Source organism: Paramisgurnus dabryanus, chromosome 6 (assembly GCF_030506205.2).
Source record: "Paramisgurnus dabryanus chromosome 6, PD_genome_1.1, whole genome shotgun sequence".
Classification (NCBI taxonomy): domain Eukaryota; kingdom Metazoa; phylum Chordata; class Actinopteri; order Cypriniformes; family Cobitidae; genus Paramisgurnus; species Paramisgurnus dabryanus.
The window spans coordinates 41133765-41141230 of NC_133342.1; positions in this window are offsets into that span (position 1 = coordinate 41133765).

Below are 7466 nucleotides of genomic sequence, written 5' to 3' on the forward strand. Positions count from 1 at the left end.
TAAAGTCTATAAAGTTTGTCAGCATGATAACTCTACGGCGTTATATTGCTTAAATGACCTGGTATCAGATTTGTGATGCGGCAATAAACAATACCGAAGAACCATTTAAAATTGTGTATTATGCTTAAGGTTTTTTAAAAATACTCTGTGGTTTGTCTGTCGGACAAAAGTTGTGAAAGGTGATAAGATGGGTGTTATAATTGTTCAGCTTGCCTGCCAACAAGCTTGCGGCGATGGGTCGATTGCCCAAGCATAGATGACAGTCAAATTCATTGAGCATCGACCAAACCATGTTTCTTTGATGTAATAATCAACTTTAAAATTATATTGAAAGCAATATCTAGGCAAAACATTAAACAAAACATTGTATAATAATTAGACATGCCTGTTGATGAAAGGTGGGCTGGCATACTGCGGTAGTGCGAGTGGCGATGAAATCGCTTCTGTAACAGAGAAAAAGATGGTAATAATTGGATTATTGCAGGCTGAGATCCCTACTGCGGTAGAGATCACGACAACGCAGCCAAAAGATCAGCAGTTTAAACAATACTTAACCGAACTCGAGGCGATTCTGTCTGATCAGGCAAGCCTGTAACGTTAGAATCTCTTTGATCAATCCATGCAGAACAAAGCACACCATTATCTGACATTCTTAAAGTATGGAAATTTGCATTAAAAAACAAATTCTTTAACGTATGACTCAAAATTATTGTATAATATTTGTATAGAATGTACCACTGGATGAGGAATAAAATACAAACCTTAAGATTTCTGCATGGTTTGTTAAGTAAAAACGTAAATGAAATGATAATATTTATAAAGACATAAGTGACTGTGTTTTAATTCATGTTCTCATATTTATATATTAAGCTTAAGTTACAAGCACCAGGGTTGTTTCAGCCAAACGACTTCTTCTATCTTTTACTTTCTGTTGGTTTTTGCACTGGATTGCTCGAGTTGCCCCCTGTCGGGTCGAAGGATAGTACAGCAGCGACCGCGTCGACTACGAACGACTTCCGTTTGTTGACAGCGAGCGGAGGCTCGCGATCAGCGGAGCAAAGCGGGAGTATCCTCGCCCATTCGCGGAGACCATATTATCAAGTATGCAAGGTATGGAAAAAATGAGGTGCGGTGTTACATTGAATAGAAGAACCACGCGAGAGTGCATTCTTCCGTGGACCTGTGAATAAACAATTGATACGGAGAAAACGAGCAGTTTGATTACATTGACAATGAGTTAAGTTTCACTACAATTGAAAATCTCCGGTTTTTGTAAGGCAGGAGGCAGTCAAGGGGAGCAAAGTTTTGTAGTCCGCCATTGTTGTTTTGGTCAATCGTGCATGCCTAGATTAAAATAACAGATGCACCTGACCTCGCCGTTGTCAAACCCATTTTGCGTTTGCCGTTGTCGAGTAAAATGAAACATTCGGACTGCATAAAAAGATGTGTACACTGCCCCTGACATCACTACTGCGGTAGTGAGAACGGGTACTAAAAATACTGCTGCGGCAATGGTATGTAAAAATATTTCCCAGGAGCGCTGGAGCTCGTCATGTGGAGACGTGATTCCAAGAATGGGCGGAGCCAAATGCGGGAAAAACTGCAGCTGGACCCGGAGGCCGGAAGGCTGCCTTATATACGCCCATAATGATGATTGACAGACCTGAATGTTTAGGCTCCTCTCGAAACTACGTTTAGAACTACAAATAAACTACATAACAAATAGAAAGGTATTTTGCTTCCTATTAAAGTTTGATCATTTGTGCATAATGACACGTGCAACAAATATGTATAAAGATAAGTCTATCTAATATTATTAGTCAGTTATGCAGATATTATGGGGAATATGGGTAAATAATTGCATTCTTATAAGGTGTGCACCTAACTTTTCTGCTTGCACTCTTAAAGGTCCCGTTCTTTCAGTGGTTTTGAAGCTTTGATTGTGTTTACAGAGCACAATATAACATGTGTTCATGTTTCACGTGTAAAAAATGCTGTATTTTTCACACAACTGACTTAATCTGTATAGCGCTGTTTTCACTGTCCTAAAAACAGGCTGATGTCTTCCTTGTTCTATAAAGTCCCTCCTTCAGAAATACGTATCGAGTTCTGATTGTGTAATTTGTTTAGTGTGTTGTGATTCGATAGCAGCTTAGCTTGCCTTAGTTTAGCTGGCGACTGATGTATTCCTGTGGGCAGAGTTAAGTCAAAACCGGCCGTTCGCTGTAGCCTTTGAAAGGGGAATTCTGTTAAAGAAAATATATCGCCTGGCAGTGAACTTTATAATTTCACAGCTATTATTTATGCTATTATACCAACATCGGAGAACATGTGCATCATGATAACATCATTACTGTGAGCCATGTACCGTGTATTGAATCGTATAGTGAGGCACCCGCGATTCCCACCCCTTTTGTGTTTACCGTTGTGAAGGAAGTCTGTTACAGTTTCTCATTTTAAAGTTGCATTTTTGAGTGCACAGAGCTGGTCAGATTTTTTAAAACAGCATATGTATTTGCTGTAACTGGCCTAAGAAGATCATAAATGCCCCAGTGACTAAATCTACAGTAGGAGTGTGGTGAAAGGTATATCAAAATATTTCCTAGACTAGCACATTTATGTCACAATATCCACTGAGAGTCGGACGAGTTGTAGACCCAAATGCAGTTTATTGACAAACACAAAAAAATGGCATGGCATAAAACTCCAGCAGATGCATGTACATATAAACAAAGCTTGACAAAAGACAATGGGAACACATGGGCTTCACATACAGACAGGGAACCAATCAGAACATCAGTGAATAGGTAAACAAGAGACAACCATGGCAAGAAGACTTTCAAATAAAAGACATAACTGGGATACAGAACTTCATAATAAAAGACATGAACAATGAACACAAATGCAGAGGCGAACACTACTTAAGTATTTTTACTTTCTACATAAAAGTACATTCCAAAGCATATTATCATACACTGTAAAAAATGCTTGTGAAATCTACAGTAATTAACTGTGTTCATGCACAGCAAATAACTGTAATAAAGTTCACAGTGGATTACAGTGCATTCAGTGTGAAATCACAGTAGTGTTTTTAAACTGTAAAAATCACAGTAAAAAGGTATGTGCTGTAGAAAATCACAGTAAATAAAATATCCTGCAAAGATTCACAGTAACCAGCAATGTACTGTAGATACTCACAGTAACCAGCAATGTACTGTAGAGACTCACAGTAACCAACATTGTACTGTAGAGACTCACAGTAGGGGTGAGTAGGGGCGAAAGGACCATTTTTCAGAAAAACGTAATTTTAAAAGATAAAGTTTTAGACAGATATATTTTTGCTGTGATCAGTAACTCAAGTGGGGACTATGAATTCCAGGTGAAATTTTGGAAACAAAATGGCCTTAGACTCACTTAGTAACACACAAGTGGCTCAAAAGCAGAACAGAACAAGATAGATTATTGTGTTACACTTGTTTTTAGTAAATAAACATGACCTATGATCTTGTTTATATGTATTTTCGGTTAAATTTTGGTTTCATCAAATGTTTCTAAAGCAACCTGACAGTACAAACTTGAATTGTTAAAAAAAAATTTTTTAACAGTTTGAACACAATAAAATTAAATCAAATAAAAAAATATAAATTTTCAACATAATGCAACAGTATTGGCAGTAGGAGAAGAGTAACAAGTGTTACTTTCATCCCGACAGGAACTCCTGACATTTAAACCCGATTGAGTTTTATTTTTAAAAACTCTGAGAAATCAAACTTCATGATGTGTTACAGCATATTTTACAGTAAATGTATTTAAGTCCAGTCAACAACAATTTTTGTTAGCAACATGCTGATGTCTAATCTTATTCAGGATACACAAAATAAACTAATGAAAATTATTTCTTCAATAATCTTTGTTGGGAATTCCTTTTTAAAGTATATTTATTATATTATATTTGAGTATTATGCTAGTAATGACAAATTAGATTTATTTTCTATTTCTTTAAAGGAGAAAGTCACTATGATTATTGTTTTGTCAACAATATGGTACACACAACATTCCATTAAATATGCTACCACACTGAAATAAATTGTAGGTTACACTTAATACTTATACAACTATAAATAAGTTTTCAACTATGTCAACCAACTTTCACTAATTTGCAACTATATCTCAGCTAACTGTCTAACTGTCCTTAGAGTATTAGTAGACTGTTAGGGTTAGGGAAGAGGTTAGGGTTAGTGGAATAAGTTGACATGCACCTGCAAAGATACTTATCACAATATCACAATAAAGTGTGAATAGATATTAAGCAGACAGTCTACTAATACGGTAAAGATTGGTAGGATAAATAGTTGCAAAGTCACTTATAATTAGTAAAATGTCTAAAGTGGACTATCGAAAAAAAGTGTTACCAAATTGTATTGGCTGACTCGTCATGTTGCTTTGAGTATAATTGGTTAATATGACTGTCATTCAGTAAACTGGCTAATGACTGTTGAACAAACTGAGGGTGCATCCCAATTCAGGGTCTGGATCCTTTTAAGGCCGCGGACTTTGAAGGCAAGGCTCAATATTTGAAGGCAGCAGCCTCTAAACGCCACGGAGTGAAATGAAATGAGACGATCTAGCCTACGGGGGCATCACTTGCTTTTCCCGCCCACTACGCTTGTCACTGGGACACAAAAGCTGAGACCTATCAGACTTTTAAAAATAAACATGGTGGCAGATTTTTTTATTTTACTTTAGAAAATATAACACATTGATGCAGATTAAACAATCCAACAGTATGTAAAATTCACTAAGCTTAGAAATATACAAAAGCAAAACGCAACACACAACATTGCAGCAATAATATTAATTTACATCACTAAAACATCATTTATAATAGTAAAACAGACACAAGGACCTTTAATTAGCAAAATATACACTTTTATTTAACTACAGTTTTGAATGTTTATTTCAAAATACCCAGACTTCATATTGAATTTTGGGATAGCCAAGGCTGTGAAGGATACATCTATGGATCCTCGGTAGGGCTGTAACGATTTATCGTGCAAATGCGCGTTTTCTCAATTAATGAATTTGCATGAATTACGGTGAAATGCCACCACATCCAAAAGCCAGGGGGCGCTCTCGTGCAGAAACTCCCTTTGTGCCACAGAAGAAGTAGGCTAGCATTGCAAACGCTGTTCCAGGAAATGTCTACAGGAATATTTATATTGCTGTTCTTCAAATAGTTTCAGGTATTTTCATGATAATAAAGAATATTTTGAATGATTTTGTTTTATTTTGAATGATTATGATTTTTGATGCATAATCAGGCAGGTCTTTGGGACAAGCTATAGCGTTACAGCCCTAACTCAGTTTCAGTGGGGAAAAGGCCACAGTAAGAAGCTTTTATATGAAGGAGCCTTTGAATTGTGACAGCCTTCGTCACAGCCCGGTGATGTCATTTGCCTTCAGATACGGCCTTGGAAGGCCACAGCCCCTGAATTGGGATGCACCCAGTATGTCAGTTTAAAGGGCGATTTATAGTCGTGCGTAGGTCCGTAGCCTGTGCATAGCAGCTCTGCGTAGCCTGACGCGCACCTCACAAAATTTTTAACAGCGTCTATCTACAGCGCGTCAGATTGGTCCACCAGAAAAAAACTGCGTCATAGGTATTTCCGTTTGTGACGGTGAAAACAAAAATGAGCCAAGTTGAGGAGTGATTTAACTCAAACTGCATCAAAAGTCGATGTTTATTTACTTCCATCATTGCTGGTCTTCTCAAATTATACACAAGAAGTTGCTGTTTCTTCTTCGTTTTTGGGTTAACTTGCTTAGCTTCTTCTTCTGTGACTTCTTTTGCTGCTAAAATATTTAATTTTAGAGAAAATACACATGGTAGGCTAATAGATACTTTAAACAGTATTACACTGAAATCATCTTGGCCATATGCTGGTGAGACATGAAAACACATAAGCCCTCTGAATGGAGAGCAGTCATGCCCATTAGAGTTTTACCAGTGGCTAAACCTGCACACAGAAAATAAAATTGCACAGTTTCATCAAAGTGAAGTGTGTATAAATAACTTAATAAATAACTTTGTTCACATTTATGAAACATAATCTATAGGAAAATGTCCATTGTTTGGAGTCATGTTTTGGTGATTCACTTAAACATCTGATAACTAGTCCACTCAAAGGTGACATTATTTCGTACTTAAATGTCAATACAGGCACGTTTAATGTTAATTAAACAATAATGTGTTTAACTCTTTCACCGCCAGCGTTTTTAAAAAAAGTTGCCAGCCAGCGCCAGCGTTTTTCATGATTTTCACCAAAGTTTAATGCCTTCCAGAAAATGTTCATCTTTAAATATATAAACATACAATATACCAAATGAAAGAACAGACCCTCTGCTTTAAAACAAAAAAAAAAACCGTTTCATCCTACCTTTAGTGGTTCTTTTGCAATCAGCTTTTGAATATGGGTAGGTTTTTGCAAAAACACCATATTTTGAGCATAAAGCAATGATAATTCCATTTTTATGACCGACTTTTCATAGAGATCCCATTCAGAGCGATCTTTAAAACAGACACGGACATGCAGCAGCTTGCCATAGGGCAATACTTCCGGTTTTAAAAAGTTGCGGAAGGGATAAAAGTTGGATAAAAGCGGTATTGCGCAAAGACGGAAAATCTCGTCATTGGCGGGGAAGCGTTTTCTCTTAATTGACGAGATATCTCGTCAATGGCGGGGAAAGAGTTAAGCATGTTGAATAGAATTAAAACATAAATTCTAACTTTTAGTAAATCTTGTAAATATGTTTATTCATACTGTAGGATCTAGTAGATTACTAGCAATTTAAATGAAAATAGCTTTTCAATCTCTTAACATTGTCTGTTGTGGTATGGTTTCACTGACCTTTTTGGGCATATTTTAAAGTTACTTATACACTGTAAAATTAGGATTCTGAATTTAGAATCATTTTTAGAATCAATGGTTGTGTTGTGCACTAGAACTATTTATTTTGGAGTGAAAATATTGTAGACATAAATTTGTTTTGCATTTCAGTTATTATACTTCACAGTAATATTGTGTTTATAAAAAATTGGAGGAAACTTTAAAGGAAAAGTATAAATGAAAACCGACGCGGAACCTACGCCGTCGCGGCTACGCCGTAGGACCTACGCACGACTATAAATCGCCCTTACAGTTTACTTGTAGTGTACTTTTGATTTATAATTAATGATTTTGTTTTATTTACAGATTGTACTGAATTATATTTAGATATTTTTAGATTGTAACAAAAGTTTAAGATGTTTTAAGATACATTTCTTGGGAATTCATACTTTTTCATCCAAATTAAAATGTTATTTTACAAATGTTAGCATGCATTTATTGAATGTATTTGACTGTAAAAAAATTTTTTTTCTTTAGTACATATCTGTGAAACAGTAGAATTTTCCCTTAAATCAGAAA